The sequence below is a fragment of the Tupaia chinensis genome, unplaced genomic scaffold (assembly GCF_000334495.1).
Source record: "Tupaia chinensis unplaced genomic scaffold, TupChi_1.0 Scaffold000311_2, whole genome shotgun sequence".
Classification (NCBI taxonomy): Eukaryota; Metazoa; Chordata; class Mammalia; order Scandentia; family Tupaiidae; genus Tupaia; species Tupaia belangeri.
This window is the reverse complement of record NW_006159803.1, coordinates 4,696,933-4,714,289: the sequence shown is the minus strand read 5'-3', so window position 1 is coordinate 4,714,289 and position 17,357 is coordinate 4,696,933. Positions and strand designations below refer to the sequence as shown.

Sequence of the window (17,357 nt, the reverse complement as noted above, 5' to 3'; positions counted from 1 at the left end):
AATGCAGTGATTAAGTGATGCACATACTTTATTAGGTGACCAAAGTAAAACATACCAGACATTCACTGAAAGGAAAAACATGTTCACAATGCTTAATCTCATACAAGAAACACTTTCCACATCCAGCAATGAAAAGACACCTAGTTTCTGTTCAATAATACTGAGTTAGACAAGGATTAATGATGACAAAGGGGCATTCAAAATTGGATTAGCAGCCTTGTGCCTAAAAGAAAATGCTCAACTAAGAGTTTAGTCATTCAGTAGGTAAATTTATGTAGCATCAGGCTCTGCTTGTACATGTTAACCTACTAATTAAAAAAAAAACACTTATTCTAATGTTTTTAAAGAAAAGTGTCCTGCTTTAAATGCATTAATTACATTCATTTATGTTTGAGTTCTGAAGGTTCCATATCTCATCTATAACAGAGATAGGTATTTTTCCTTACTGGGACTAAGGAGAGCGGAATAAAACAATATAGGTAAATGCTTTGTTAACTTTTAGCATAGATCAAACATTAGGCATATTAATGTATTGTTCTAGGATTCCCTGGGAAGGGCTAGAACCATCTAACCAAGTAACACAGGGCTAATCATTTTTAGCACAAAACAGAAACAAACTACCTTGTTATGTAGAGATGGTAAACACTATAAATGCAAACAACAGAGATTATTGATGGTTGCAAAAACATATTAATGGTCCACGGGGCAAGATGAGAGGTAAAATCAGATGTACTGGAAGTTTCAGAGAATGGAGAAAGGGGAAGGGAGAATTTGAGGTCACATTTTCTAGCTAAGAACGGCTATCTGATAGCCTGGGCCAATGTCCCAGCAAAAGATCCAAAGTGATGTTAGGTTTCATGGAAAATGCTGAAATGTAATCAGTCTTCTGAAAAACTAGAAAATGCTCTCTTTGAGAGAACATAAATACAAAGTACACCTAAATACAAAAATTCAACTTGCTTAAATAAAACCTTACTGTATTTTTACTTTGAATCAATGCTTGGAAACGTACTATATTATGATTTGCCAGGAAATTAATGATATTTGGTCTACTGAGAGTGGAGCATTTAATTATTTTATAGCTCTAAAAGCAGGCCTGTGTAGTATTTTCTTCCCGGTGGTTTCATTTGGTAAGTGCAACTGTCACATTTACTCATTCTAGAAAGAGAAGATTCCATCTTTTTTTTTTTTAAAGAAAATTATTTTTATTTAACTTTATTATTATTTTCCAGTTCGAACAGAGAAAGAGGGAGAGGAAAAGTGAAAAAGCAAGTCACCAGGTCCAGGACTTGAACTGCAGTTGGCTATGTGGGAGTCCAGTACCTTTAACCACTATGCCACCTGCTGGCCCCATAATAGAAGATTTCACCTTATAATTAAAGAATTTTCATAAAATGTGTGTTAATAACAGACCATTTACAATTATGAGACATAGAGTCTATAGATTCTAAAACATAACATGTGGAAGCCAGCAGGTGGCATGGGGGTTGAGGCACTGGACTCCCACATGGCTGATTTTGGTTTGAGTCCCAGACTTGGCAGCCTTTTTCTCACTTTCCCTTCCTTCCTCTCTCTGTCTCTCTGGTGAGCACACGTGCCCTGTAGCAAATTAAAAAAATTATAATAATGATAAATAATTCTTAAAAAAGAATTATTTAATTTTAAATAATTATTTTAATTTCACTTGAATAAATAATATATTTATAATTGTAGTTTATAATATATTTTGAATATCATATATAATTCCATAATTCTTTCCCTTCCTTCCTCTCTCTGTCTCTCTGGTGAGCACACGTGCCCTGTAGCAAATTAAAAAAATTATAATAATGATAAATAATTCTTAAAAAAGAATTATTTAATTTTAAATAATTATTTTAATTTCACTTGAATAAATAATATATTTATAATTGTAGTTTATAATATATTTTGAATATCATATATAATTCCATAATTATTATTTAATTCCATTTGTTGTTATTTTTTAAAAATTTGACCAGAGACAGTTAGAGAGAGAGAGAGAAAGAGAGAGAGAAAGGGAACGAGAGAAAGCAAGCCACCAGGTCCGGGGCTGGAACTGTGGTTAGCCATGTGGGAATCCGGCACCTTTAACCACCATGCCACCTACCAGCCAAAAATTAAATAAGTCTTAAGAAAAAATAGGGGTGGCCAGCAGGTGGCATGGTGGTTAAGGTGCTGGACTCGCACATGGCCAACTGCAGTTTGAATCCTGAACCTGGTGGCTTACTTTCTCACTTTACCTCTCTCTCTCTTTCTGGTGAGTGCATGTTCTCTATAGCAAATAATAATAATAATAAATAATAGTAATAATAAAATAAATACTCTTTCAAAAAACCACAGAATATTGTACCATGCAATTCCAATAATAAAGGTTGTTCTCATTATCCTCTCCTGCCCCTCTGCGAAGCCTTGTAGAGAGAAAACAAGCATAAGGGTGAAAGATGGCACACTCTGAATGGTAAATGGAAATACATAAAGCATCTGGGTTCCTGAGCAGATACATTCACATTTATCACTGCTCTTGTTATTTATTTACTTATTTTTTTGGGAGGTTTTCGCTATAGGGCACGTACGCTTGCCAGACAGACAGAGACATAGAGACAGAAAGCGAGAAATCACTCCCCAGAGGGGATGGTCACGCCACAATCCCTTCTCCTCCATTCTCCTCTCGGGATCTTGGGCACGCACGCACATGTGCCCAGCGTGAGTTTAAATCACCAGGTCCGGGACTCGAACCGCGGTCGACTACGTGGGAGTCCAGCGACATAGCCATTACGCTAACTGCTGGTTCCCACTGCTCTTTTTATTTAATAATAATCAACTAAACTACTTAAACAACTACAGTTAAGGTTTCTGTTAACTTGAAACTGAATACATCCCTAACTGCTACGCTAGGCATACCATAACCAAAAGAAAACTGACAACAGCTCTATAAATAGCAGGGAAAAAAAATACATACTTAAAGCAAAAACACTATTAGGGATAAAAAAAGCAATTATACAGAAATAAAAAGGGAACAAGTCACAGAAAGCTATTGTAATTCCAAACTCAGTCTCCACATTAATAATACAAAAGATCAAAAGATTACCAGAATAATTTAACATATTCAGTCATACTAACAAAAAAAACCATTTAGTGGGAACCAGCAGTTGGCATAATGGCTATGTCGCTGGACTCCCACGTAGTCGACCGCGGTTCGCGTCCTGGACCCGGTGGCTTAAAACTCACGCCGGGCGCGTGTGCGTGCATGCCCAAGATCCCGAGAGGAGAATGGAGGAGACGGGATTGTGGCGTGGCCATCCCTCCTGGGGGGTGATTTCTCGCTTTCTGTCTCTATGTCTCTCTCTGTCTGTCTGGCGAGTGCACGCGCCCTATAGCAAAAATCTCTCAAAAACAAAAACAAAAACAAAACATTTAATAAAGATACAGATGATTGGAACAATCAATTACAGCCTTGCTCTAATAGATATACACAAATCCTGCACAAAATTAAAGTAAAAATCTTTTCAAGAACATAAGGAAGTCTTTTGGCTATGTACTAGGCCACAGAACAGATTTCAACAGGTATCAGCACTCTGTCATGCACACAATATTCTTTAGCCACAATATGTTGTTATACTGCAGATGCCAGGCTCTTACTCAAAAAAAGAGTTGCTATACCAGCAAAACCAATTTACAATTTTAAGTAAAAAAAATCCAGCATGGTGACGTGGGCCTTCGTCCCAGTCCCAGTAAGTTGGGTAGCTGAGGTGGGAGGGTCGTGGCCAGCATGAGCAATACAGCAAGACCCATAGGAAAGAGGCACGTCGGGGCATGCCTGTGGATCCAGGCTCTGCTGGATCCTGTCTAAACTAAACACAAAGAAAAAAGAAAGGGCCAGTTTGTAATAGTAACAAAAACTAAACAAATCTAAAAAGATATATAAGAACTTTATAGAGAAAATGAAATTGCAAACTGAAAACCTGTATTAAAAGGCTTAAGAGAAGACCTAAACAAAAGGAACAGGGACCAGCCAGTGGCGTGGTAGTTAAGGCAGCTGGATCACACATAGCTGACTGTGTGGTTCAAGTCTTGACTCAGTGGTTTGGGAAGCACAGCTGGGTACATGGACATATGTGCCCAGGGTCCTCAGGGGAGAATGGAGGAGAGGGGATGCACTGTGGTATCTCCCTTGAGGGGGACTTTCTTGCTTCCTCTCCATCTGTCTGTCTCCAGCAAGCACATACATCCTATAGCAAAAATTATTAAAAAAAAAAGAACAATATGCAGTTTTCATAAATAGTACAACTCAACTTATAAGGATAACAACTATTCTCAAATAGTCAATAAATGCATTGTAATTCCAATCAAATTCCTCTGAACCAAAAATTATTATAAAAAAGCAAAAGACCAAGAATAAAGAGATATTGTAAATCAATGTAAAGAGATGAACCAGTTCTCTAATTGTATGTACTAGGGCAACTTGTTATTTATATGGAAAAAATGTGGCTGCATTTTAATGTTATACTGTATATAAAAATTAGATGATTAGATTAGAGATAGGTCAGAGATTTAAATATGAAAAGAAACACTAAAAAACACTCTTTAGGAAAATTAGAGGAGACAGTCTTATCAGAATACAAAAAATACTTAAATACACTCAACCATATGCTATGAGGGAGAAGATTTGATACATTTGAGCTATAAAAAGTCTTTATTCAAAAGACTCTGAAAAAAAATCATATTTGGGAAAGATATTACAACATATATACTCAAGTAAAAGATTAGTACTCAGAATACATACTCTTGGGGCCAGCAGCTGGCATAGTGGTTAAGGGTGCTGGACTCCCACATGGCCGACCATGGATCGAATCCCGGATCTGGTGGCTTACGTTCTCACTTTCCTCTCTCTCGCTCTCTTGCTCTGCCCCTCTCTGGTCAAATTAAATAAATAAATAAAGATAAATAAAATGATTTTTTTTAAAAAAAAGAATACATACTCTTACATATCAAGAAGAATAACCTTTAAAATGTTTTTATTGAGAGCATGCATGTGTGCAGGATGGAGCAAGTGGGAGGGACAAATGCTTATTTTTGACAGGCTCTCAACACATCCTGATCCTCCTGCCCCAGTCTTCCAATGGCTGGGACCACAAGGTGTGCACCAACAACACCTGTACTGTTTAGCTTGGACTGAGAACCAAACCTGTGTCTCCCATGCAGTGTCAGCAGCTGTGCAGCAGCACCCTATTGCTTGTGCCACTGTGGCTGGGCCTGGTTTTTTTTTTTTTCTTCTTCTTCTTTTTTTTTTAATTAAAAAGAAATGAACAGTCAATTCACAAAAGAGGAAACCCAAATGACCAATAAACATATAAAAAGATACTCAATAGTAAAGAAATGCAAATTAAAGCCAAAATGAGACACTACTTCACACTCATCGGATTGGTAAAAATAAAGTCTGCAAACACCAGATGTTGCCAAGAATGTGTAAAAGTAGGAACTCATACATTACAGGTGGGAGTGTAAATTGTATAACTATTTGGGAGAGCAATTTGGCAATACTTTCTAAAGTTGAAGGCGTGCTTTCTTTAAAACATAGTAATTCTATGTCCAGGTATAGTGAAACCTCACAGAAACTTAAAATTGATTTAATGCAATTAGTAACTGATTTTCAACCTCATCCAGCCTGAGCTCTCACCGGGTGGCAGGCGAAATGAACAGGAGGGTGGGGAAGAAAGAGCAGGTGAGTGGAAATGGGTTCCTTTCTCTCTTAGACTTTCCCAGCAAATCTGCCCCAATCAGGTCAAAAAAGTAATGCTAACGAGGAAATCCCCAGAATGGCTGTGTTGTCGTGGAAGTCCCTGTTGGCTGCCAAGACCCAGAATCATCCCTAGTAATATTTAAGCCTGAGTAGATAGCTAACAGATGGCTCCAAACAGCAGATGGGACTTGGACAGACTAGGAGAGGTTTTGAGATATTGAACTTAATCTAACCTTAACTGAGACATGTGGGAGAATGAGATGAATCATGTGAGCTAGATACAATATATGGGTAACTGTAGGAGGTACTGATGGTAAATTGTCAAATCAGAGTAAGCCTGATAAATAGAAAAAACAGGATGTCAGAGTCAGTGCAGTATCACTACAGATACAAATAAGCTCTCTGTTGACTATTAGAAAGAACCAATGCTTTAATTCCATATAAGTAAGAGATTCACCATAGCTCTGTAGCCACATAGGGGTTATATGCATGCATCCAGGATTTTTGTGCTCAGTAATAAAATGAACTAATTCTCTAGCTATGAATTAGCATGTTCCTTTGGGTCTCATTTTCTTTTATATTCCAACAGTTTGATAATAAAAATCGTTGGCATACCTTGGGTGAGCCTTTCTTTCTTTCTTTTTTAAATAATTATTTTATTGTATTTATTTTTTTAAAATTTGACCAGAGAGGGACAGAGTAAGAATGTTAGAGAGAGAGAGAGAGAAAGAGAGAGCGCGCAAGCTGCCAGGTCTGGGACTCAAACTGTGGTAGCCTATGTGGGAGTGCAGTGCCCTTAATCACCATGCCACCTGCCGGTCCCCCTTGGGTGAGCCTTTCTGCTGGGTGATTTATTGGAGGATATGCAGTCAACGCTGAAAGTCTAAAAATGCCATTCTCTGACTACTGTGACTCAGTGGGATTGGGTTCTTAGGGGCTAGGGTTTGAATGTATTCCTCCAAAGTTCATGTGTTAAGAGTTTGGTTGTGGGGGCTGGCCAATGGTGTGGTGGTTAAGGCACTGGACTCCCACTTGGTTGACTGTGGTATGAGTCCAGATTTGGCTTGCTTTCTCACTTCCCCCTCCCTGGTTAAACTGAAGAAAAATAACAAATAAAATTAAATAATGCTTTAAAAAAAAAAAAAAAAAGAATCTGCTTGTGTTTGGGCCAGCAGATGGTGTATGCTTACATCACTGGACTCTCACATGGCCAACGATGGTCTGAATCCTGTACCTGGTGGCTTGGAAATCATGCTGGGCATGCACGTATGTGAAATGAGAATGGAGAAGGGATTGAAAATCACAGATTGGGCATGCATGTGTGTGGGAGGAGAATGGAGGAAAAGGGATTGTGGTGTGGTCACCCACCGGGGTGATTTCTCACTTTTCCCTCTTACTGTCTCTCTCTTTCTGTTCAGCAAGCACACATGCCCTAAGACAAAAACCTCTCAAAAAAAGAATATGGGAGGACCAGCAGATGGTGTAATGGTTCATCGCTGGACTCCCATGTAGTGAATTGCAGTTCAAGTCCCAGACCTGACATCTTAAAACTCATGCTGGGTGCATGTGTGTGTGTGTCCAAGATCCTGAGAGGAGAATGGAGGAGAAGTGATTACGGTGTGGCCATCCCTCCCAGAGGGTGATTTCTTACTTTCTGTCTCTCCATCTCTCTAGTGAGCTCATGTGTCCTAGAGCAAAAATCTGTCTCTCAAAAATTTAAAAAAAAAAATTAAGAATTTGGTTGTGTTGTGAAGGCATTAAAAGGAAACTTGAGCTGACTACGAGATTTTTTTTTTTTTTTGAGAGGTTTTTGCTATAGGGCGCATGTGCTCGCGAGACAGACAGAGAGGTAGAAAGTGAGAAATCACCTCCCAGGGGGGATGGCCATGCCAGGGGGGATGGCCATGCCGCAATCCATTTTCCTCCATTCTCCTCTCAGGATCTTGGGCACGCACGCACACGCAACCGGCGTGAGTTTAAGTCGCTGGGTCCGGGATGCGAACCGCGGTCGACTACGTGGGAGTCCAGCGACATAGCCATTACGCTAACTGCTGATCCCAAGCTGACTACGAGATTAAGAGGTGGAGTTTTTAGGACTAAGATCATCAGGGTGGGGCCCCCATGAATGGAGCCTGGTGGACTTATAAGGAGAGGTAGTGAGAAAGAGACGTGAGTACAGATGTGCGCTGCTCAAGCCCAGGCTGCCATGTGATGCTCTGTGCTGCCACAGGACCCCACCAGCAAGAGGACGCCATCACCAGATGTAGCCCCTTGACCTTGCACTTCTAGGAGTTAAATATGCCTCTATTTTATAAATCACTCAGACTCAGGTATTTTTGTTATTAGCAACACAATGGACTAGAACACAAGGGAAAATTCTAAACCCTCACTGTACATTTTGAGTTTACTGAGCAAAATGAGTATGATGGGCATGAAGGGCCTATCCCATTTGTCTCGAGCTTTAAAGTAGAAAAACAAAAGCACAGAATATTGCCAGCAGGTCTCTTTCTCTTTTTTTAAAAATTAATAATTATTATTTAATTTATTATTATCAAGTTTTAATTTGACCAGAATGAGAAAGCAAGCCCCCAGGTCTGGAACTCCAACTGTGGTTGGCCATGTAGGAGTCCAGCCTTAACCGCCATGCCACCTGGTGGCCTCTGCAGATCTCTTTCTTCAAAATGAAACATTCTGTCACATTTGAAATGGGAATACTTAGAAGAATCTTTCTTTGCAGTGACCAAAGGAAGACTCATCGGAAGTAAACAAATTGGTGTATTTACAGAGATTCTTAGAAAACCCCACTGAAAATAAAAGGATTATGTTTATCTCTGGATCTAAGAAAATAAAAGAATGTGAATTGGATAGCCACAAAGAACGGATTAAGAGACTGGCAGATAAGATTAAGAACTGAAAGCTCCTCCTTTCTCTAGGCTCTCGTCTTTTCTCTGTTGTTGTTCCTGCTGCTTCTACATTCTGTTACTCTTCTTTGCCTCAATCTGGGAGTCATGACCTTTTGGCCAGACAGATTGCTCCCAATAGTCATAGGATCTGAGGATAACTTCTCCTGGAAAGGGGAAATATTGCCAGCCTTATTAGAAAAATTCGAATATGAATTTTATTCGAAGATACCCTAAACCAAACATGCAGAACATAGCTAGAGAAGCAGACATTATGAAAGGAAGGAACAAGGAGTCAGAATTTGGATAAGAGACTGTCCTAGAAGTAAGGCATTAGGTTGGCAAGTGGTTGCCCTGGTAACTTGGGAGAAAGGGAAAACAAAGAGGATACCAAACAGCAAAAGGAGACTAAAGTCACAGTGCCTTACAAATCAACTTATTTTTCATTTCAATACGAAGAAAATCAGCTCTACCCCTTTGAAGCCCCATTGGCTCAAGTGCTTTATTAAGTGACCCAGGACTGCCAGGTAGATTAAGATGTGCGAAAGAGAACACATGCTCTTTCCACCAGCTGAAAGAGTTCTTTCCCAGTGCTCTAGAAAAATTAGCAAAGGGGTCAGCAGGTGGCATGGTGAGGTGCTGGACTTCCACATGGCCAACCATGGTTTGGGTCCTGGACCTGGTGACTTGCTTTCTCACTCCCTCTTTCTCTCTCTCTGTCTCTTTCTGGCCAAATTGAATAATAATGATAAATGAATAAAATTAAATAACTCTTAAAAAAAACCTGTAGAAAAAGAAAGATTAGCAAAAACTGTGTCATGGTGTCCTTCAGCACATTTTCGGTCTACAGGCCCATGCATGAGGACGTACCGGAGCTGCTTCAATGTTGCCTCTGGCTGACTTTGCTTGGCTAATGGAACAGGAAGAAAAGGGGCCCCTGATAAGTGAGTGCCATGGCTGCTGGAAGCAGACTACCTGCTCCAGCAAGTCAGGCTGCTCCTCATGCCTTAGAAACTCATCTCTGGGTATTATGATAACAGCCTTTGAGATCCTTCTGCAGGAGGTGACCGAAGAAAAGCTGCAGTGCTGCTGCTGGTGGGTAAGGCTCCCGTTGGTTTTCGTTTTTGGAGAGGTTTTAGGTATAGGGTGTATGCGCTTGCCAGAAAGAGAGAAAGACAGAGAGACAGAAAATGAAAAATCACACCCCCCCCAGGGGGGATGGCCATGCCTCAATTTTTTTTCCTCCATTCTCCTCTCGGGATCTTGGGCACACATGCACATATGCCTGGTGTGAGTTTAAGCCACTGGGTCTGGGACTCGAACTGCAGTTGACTACATGGGAATCCAGCAACATAGCCATTATGCCAACTGCTGGTCCCGGCTCCTATTGATTTTCATCAGGGCTTGCTGAGGCTCTTTCTAAAGCTGATGAGGATGGACTTAGGCAGATCAGAACAGCCTCTGATTCCTTTCCTCTTCTGTGACAGCCTTGTTACTAGGAAATCAAGCACAAGTAAGAGAAAAGGTATTTGGCAGTAAGGACAGATAAGTTTCTCAGTTATTGGCAACAGCAATCCTGTTTTGGGTCAAAAAAGAAAGATAAAGAATACAAAAAGAAACTTAAGACTTCAGTATTACTTGCTGAATTAGTCATTCACAAAGGTAGAAAAATCCTTTCTTGGCACTACCAATAAATAAAAGACCTCTTAATGAAAAAGCCAAGTCATTACTGTAAGAAACCATTGAAAAAGGAATCCCTGAAGAGACTGAAGAAGGTGCAAGGGGTGCAACCCAACCATGAAGCTTTACTACCTCCTCTGGAGATGCTTACCCCCAGGAAACCAGACTAGAAATACTTGGCAAATTGTGCAAACTAGTAAGCAAAACTGGCCTAAGAGGAGGAACCTCTGAGCTGGGAATGGGAGAATCTCTTAAGTTTGCTTGCTTTTCCTGCCTTGATATTTTCCTTTCTTTCTTGTGGATAACAAAGCCACAAATTCTGCAATTTCTACTGACCTTTCTTGATTTACCCTGATGCAGAAAAATAGGTTGTGGTGTCTCTTGACAGCCTTGACCTGTTCTTTCTTCTGTAAGATTCCTGAGCAAAAAGGTCTTCTGTTAGGGGAATGTACTTCTCTTTCACTTGTCTTTGAGTGCTGTTAATCTGTTGGGAAGGGACCTGCCATGTAAACCAAGGGTTTACCATACACTATACTTCATGAAGAATATTTTTGAAGCCTCTGGGAGACAAGACACCTGAGCTGGTGAATATGTGCTCATTCACACTGACAGTAGGCACTGAAGGCCTTCCAGGCTATGTGCCAAATTTTTTTCTTTTCTTTTCTTTTCTTTCTTTTTTTTTTTTTTTTTGAGAGGTTTCACTATAGGGCACGTGCACTTGCCAGACAGACAGAGAGAGACATAGAGACAGAAAGCAAGAAATCATCCCCCGGGGGGGTGGCGACGCCGCAATCCCTTTTCCTCCATTCTCCTCTCAGGATCTTGGGCACGCATGCACACGCACCCGACGTGAGTTTTAAGCCACCGGGTCCGGGACGTGAACCGCGGTCGACTATGTGGGAGTCCAGTGACATAGCCATTACGCTAACTGCTGGTTCCCTATGTGCCAAAATTTGAAGAGTAGAGGCTGTTGGGTTGTTAGAAAAGTTATGATGTATTTTAAAAAATAACAGTATGATTATAACATCAATGGCAAGTAAGATATCACGTAGGAAATGTAGTTCTGATTTATTAAAGTCACCGCAACTTCTCCAATAAATGTTTGCAATTCATAGTTGAGCTCATATCAAATAAAGTGAAATTAATCTAGAAACCAAGCTGTGCAAATACGACTAAGGTTTGGCCTGCGCTAACTTTTTTTTTAGGAATGCCTCCTGAGGGTTGTCAGACGTATGCATGGGACTCCCTGTGAACTAGAAAACCGGAAACCAAAGGTAGCTACCATGAACAACGAACCATCTTGACAAATGTATTCGTCATAAGTCTTTCTCCTAACTTCACTATTCTGTCAGTTTGCCTTGTCTCATAGATGTAACAAAATGATCTTTAATCAAAAGTATTACTTAATATATCTGAAAGGCACATATGTTATACTTTCCTGTCCTCAAGAGATCACCTCTCTAAGTCAAATATGATGTATATCCTGTAACATCATATATATAATTGTCACTAGATAATTAAAGGACACTTATTATTAATGTTTTAATCTAACTTCCTATAGTGGTTTATTTAAATTTGACCAGAGAGGGACAGAGTGAGAGAGAGAGAGAAAGTGAGAAAAGAATTATTTCCTTTCCTTTTTGCTCTCTCTCTCCTTCCCTCCCTTTCTCTCTTATCAGAGAGGGATAGACAGAGAAAGAGAAAAGCAGAGAGAGAGAGAGAGAGAGAAGGAAAGTGAGAAAGCAAGCTGCCAGGTGTGGGACTTGAACTGCAGTCAGCCATGTAGAAGTCTAGCACCTTTAACCACCATACCACCTGCCGGCCCCAACTGAATCTTTTTTAAAACTTTAATGGCTCTGAAGTAAAAAAAAACTAAAGGAGTCTTCCTTCAGTCATCTTATTTCCTTAAACTTGATTTTACTACAGTTTGCATTTTATATAATGCTTGGGAAAAAAAAGAAACCTTGGCAAATTATAGGTGATTCCTATTTTTCTTTCTTTCTTCCTTTCTTCCTTCCTTCCTTCCTTTCTTTCTTTCTTTCTTTCTTTCTTTCTTTCTTTCTTTCTTTCTTTCTTTCTTTCTTTCTTTCTTTCTGCTATAGGGTGTGTGTATTTACTAGAGAGACGGAGAGACAGAAAGTGAGAAATCATCCCCCAGGAAGGATGGCCATGTCACAATCCCTTCTCCTCCATGCTCCTTTTGGGATTTCGGGCACACACGCACATGCACCCAGCATGAGTTCTAAGATGTCAAGTTTGGGACTTGAACCACAGCTGACTACATGTGAGTTCAGTGACATAACCATTATACCATCTACTGGTCCCCCTATTTTCTTCTTTATTTTTAAATATTTATGTAATAAGCATATTACTTATGATAAAAAGTTAATCTTAAAAAGCCTTTTACATAACTTGTCTAAAATCTATTATGAAAATTGTAGCACATTTTAGCACACCAAAGAGAGATAGCTTTTAGAGTAGGTTGATATACTGAAAATAACATAATTAAGTGATCTTCTCCTTGCCACCTTTCCATGTGACCTTGGTAAGTTCTTATCCTGAACTTCTATTTCTCACCTTTAAAATGGGAGAGCCTACCTACCCTCCAGGGTGATGCGCACCGAACAAGGTACGTGTCAAACCCAGCACATGAACGCCTTCAACAAAGACCAGTCGCTTTACTTTTTCATGTCCCCTGAGTCCTAATGGTTTAACAATGGAAAGAAGCTTGCTTTGGAGTAAAAAGAAAACCAGTGAAATAAATATTTAATTAACAGCTTTAATTTCACCATAGTGAACTGACTTTTAGAGCAATATGTTTCGCATGTGGAGATTATATAACAGTTTTAAAGATTGGGAATAATAAGGAGACTTGAAAACTGACAATCAACTGCTTCTGTATGATCCTCTATATATTATCTTTTTAATTAAATAAAAAATTTTGGGGCCAGCAGGTGGTGTGGTAGTTGAGGTGCTAGACAGAATCTCACATGGTTGACCATGGTTTGAGTCCTGGACCTGAAGACTTGCTTTTTCACTTCCTCTTCTCTCTCCCCTTTGAGCACACAAGTCCTACAGCAAATTAATAATAATAATAATAAATAATTATAAATAATTATAAAAGACCACTTTATTATATTATAAAAAATTTGACCTATAAGTTTGCCATAGTCTAAGATGTTCCTATATGTGATACTTTGCACTGGCGGATTCAAGTGTAAATAAAAACTTCTATGACTTTAATGGGCCATTATATTGAGCAACATATCATGATAAGGATATAACTTAGCAGGGTGTGCAAATGAAGTACATAAAAGTAATAAAATCTTTCCAAACTAGAAAACCATATTTGAATCCTCAGTAACAAAATTATTCAAGTTTAGATACAGTTAGCTTAATTACATTAGAGAAAGTCAGGGTATACTAAGTATTAGCTACAAAATAACAGTAATATGTTTATTGAACACTGAATTATCATCAGGTTTTTTGAGAGAATTTTGCTATAGGGTGTGTGTACTTGCTGGAGAGACAGAGAGATAAAGAAAGTGAGAAATCACCTGCAGGGGGGATGTCGACATCGCAATCCCTTCTCCTCTCCGGATTTGGGGCACACACACACACACACACACACACACACACCCCTGGCGTGAGTTTCAAGCTGCTGGGTCTGAGATTAGCACCATGATCAACCATGTGGGAGTCCAGCGCTTTAACCTCCATGCCATCTGCTGGTCCCAAACACTGAATTATTACTATACAGTCAAGATACTTTTCTAGTATTTGGTGAGTTGATTTTATTTTTTCCTCAGTTTTTAGCCCTGATTACATGTAAACCATCTTGGAAATAGAATTCAATTTTAAACATCTCTTTTAAAAAATGGTTTTAAGACTTTTGCATGAATGCACTTTTCAATGTTGATGACCATTAAAAAGAAATTCCCTAAATCTATCTTGTGTTCATTAAGTAGAGAGAAGGAGTGCACTTCAATATGGAAATAAAAGCATATTTCACTTTCTTTCAGTGTAGTTCAATAAATTTTAGATTGTACTTAAGACTATTTAATTTCATGTTAATTATGTAACAGCCTATAATACAAGAAAGTATAATTCTTGCTGTGCTAATTTATGACATCTAGAGTTTTTCCTTTTGCATTGAAGGTTTACAACTATTTATTTACTTGTTTATATATGCCTATTTTGTTACTCTTACAGCTACTCAACTGTATGGTCTCTGATCTTTTTCCCCATCAACCAAGATCACTTCAAAGTAAAACCTAGTTCTCAAACATAGCACCAGAAAACTAAATCCATGCTTCTATGTTATAGAACATTTAAATCAATACTTATTAAGTTGTATTCCAAACAGAAATTCTCCCATGTGGCACAGAGGCCCTTCTGAGGAGTAGGGAATGTAATTTTTAAGGGGGAAACACAGTCCTACATGTACTCTCTAATTCAAACACAACCCTGCTTTTATTTGTTTTTAAAAATTGACTTTCCATACATGATTTGCAGACCTGGAATTGCTTTAAAGAAAAACAAGGGTATGAAAAAATCACCAACTTAGAACAAAAACATGCAATACTGTAATTACTATAGAAGGCTGATATAAAATAATTATTACCCTCAATTTGGCTATGAACACAGTAGCAATAGAGTCAAGAGAGGTAGCTTTGATATTTAGAAAGGAGGAAAGAAAAAAAAGGAGAAAGATTTCTATTTCCTTCATCTATAAGGTTCATAATTTCAGGAAAAAGAACATCTAGGTAATATATTGGGTTGTTGAAAAAGTCATGATGTATTTTTGCACAGAAAAATAAAAAAATGCATCATGATTTTTCCAATTACCCAATAGATCCAAGTAGGGCATTAGTCTGAAGATGAAGGAAACATGTCCATTAAGTAGACATTAAAAGGTTCTTTTTTTTTTGAGAGGTTTTTGCTATAGGGCGCGTGCGCTCGCCAGACAGACAGAGAGAGACAGAGAGACAGAAAGCGAGAAATCACCCCCCGGGGGGATGGCCACGCCACAATCCCTTCTCCTCCATTCTCCTCTCTGGATCTTGGGCACACATGCACACGTGCCCGGCATGACGCCCGGCGTGAAGCCCGGCGTGAGTTTTAAGCCACCAGGTCTGGGACACAAACTGCAGTCCACTTACGTGGGAGTCCAGCAACAAAGCCATTATGCTAACTGCTGGTCCCCATTAAAAGGTTCTTAATAACAAAAGAAGAAGACAAAGACCTAATTACTTTTTCCCCTTTCTTATGACTGGTAACACTAGTTAGGTGAAGATCTGTGGTTAAGTTTATTTATATGTAATAGTATTACTAAGGTTGCTGTTCCTGAGGTTAGGCTTCAATATGCACATTTGAGATAATAGGAAAATTGATTGCGCATTAGTGTATTAAAACTTATGATACTGATAACAACTAGAATTGTGTACTCAGAGTTATAAAAATAGAATATAACAGTTATGTACTCAGAGTTATAAAGATAGAAGATAAGTAATAGTTGGTCTTTGTCAAACTCCATACTAATATAATTAAACACCACCAAAAACTAGTTTTGATTCTTCAATTCTTTTCATAGTCTCTAAGAATCTTCTTTAAAAATAGCAAGAGACATGTGGCACTGCCAACTAACCTGTAAATAATTCCTATGACACTCACTTAGGAGATTAAGCTGTCCTTTCATTAATGTTACTTTGGGGCCAGCAGGTGGCCTAGTGGCTAAGGTGGATTCCTACATGATTGTGGTTTGAGTCCTGGACCCAGCAGCTTGAAACTCACGCTGGGCAGGTGTGGATGTGTGCTCAAGACCCCTAGAGAAGGGATTGCAGCGTGGCCATCCCTCTTGGGGATGATTTCTCACTTTCTGTCTCTGTCTCTCCAGTGAGTATACACACACTATAGCAAAAATTTCTCCAGGAATGGAGAAATGGAGAATGGAGGAGAAGGGATTGCGGCGTGGCCATCCGTCCTGGGGGTGATTTCTCGCTTTCTGTCTCTATGTCTCTCTCTGGCTGTCAGGCGAGCGCACGCACCCTATAGCGAAAACCTCTCAAGAAAAAGAAAAAAAAGTAAAAAGCAACTCTAATTAATTTCAGTATGTATTTCATTTAACCTTATATAGAAAAATTATATTAACTTGTAATCACTGTAAGTTATTATTTACATATATTTGCGTTAAGTCTTTGAAATCTAGCAGAGCATATTGAAAAAGTAAAAAGGGGGCCAGAAGGCGGAGTGGAGTTAGGTGCTGGATCCTACATGGCTGGTTGTATGGTTTGAGTCCTGGACACAGTGGCTTAAAAAATCTGCTGTGGGGACCAGCAGTTAGCATAATGGCTATGTCACTGGACTCCCACGTAGTTGACCGCAGTTCGTATCCTGGACCCGGTGGCTTAAAACTCACACCGGATGCATGTGCGTGCATGCCCAAGATCCGGAGAGGAGAATGGAGAAGAAGGGATTGTGGCGTGGCCATCCCCCCAGGGGGGTGATTTCTTGCTTTCTGTCTCTTTGTCTGTCTCTGTCTGCCTGGCAAGCTCACACTATGGCAAAAACCTCTTAAAAAAAATAAATCTGCTGTGGGGGCCAGCAGATGGCGCAGTGGTTAAGGTGTTGCACATTCCCACATGGCTGACCATGGTTTGAGTCCCAGACCTGGCAGCTTGCTTTCTTGCTTCTTCTCTCTCTCTCTCTCTTGTCAAATGAAACTAAAATGAATAAAAAAAAAAGTTAAATAAATAATTCTTTTAAAAAAATCATGCGGGGTGTGTTTGTGCCCCAAATCCTGGGGATGTATATGTGCATCCATACCTAAAATCCTGAGGAGACTGGAGGAGAAGGGACTGTGGCTGGCCATCTCCATGGGATGATTTCTCACTTTCTCTCTCTCTGGCAAGTGCATGCACCTTAGAGCTAAAAACTAAAAACAAACTTAAAAAAAAAAAAAAGTAGGGACCAGCAGTTAGCGTAATGGCTATGTTTCTGGATTCCCCCCGAGCCGACCA

The 17,357-nt window shown here is 39.4% G+C and overlaps 1 protein-coding gene across 3 annotated transcripts in view; it reads right to left on the bottom strand.

Moving 5' to 3' along the window:
* The window catches only part of ZC3H12C (zinc finger CCCH-type containing 12C), an 88,929-nt gene that overhangs the window by 20,351 nt on the left and 51,221 nt on the right, over nt 1-17,357 (bottom strand). The gene's annotated exons all lie outside the window — the stretch shown is intronic.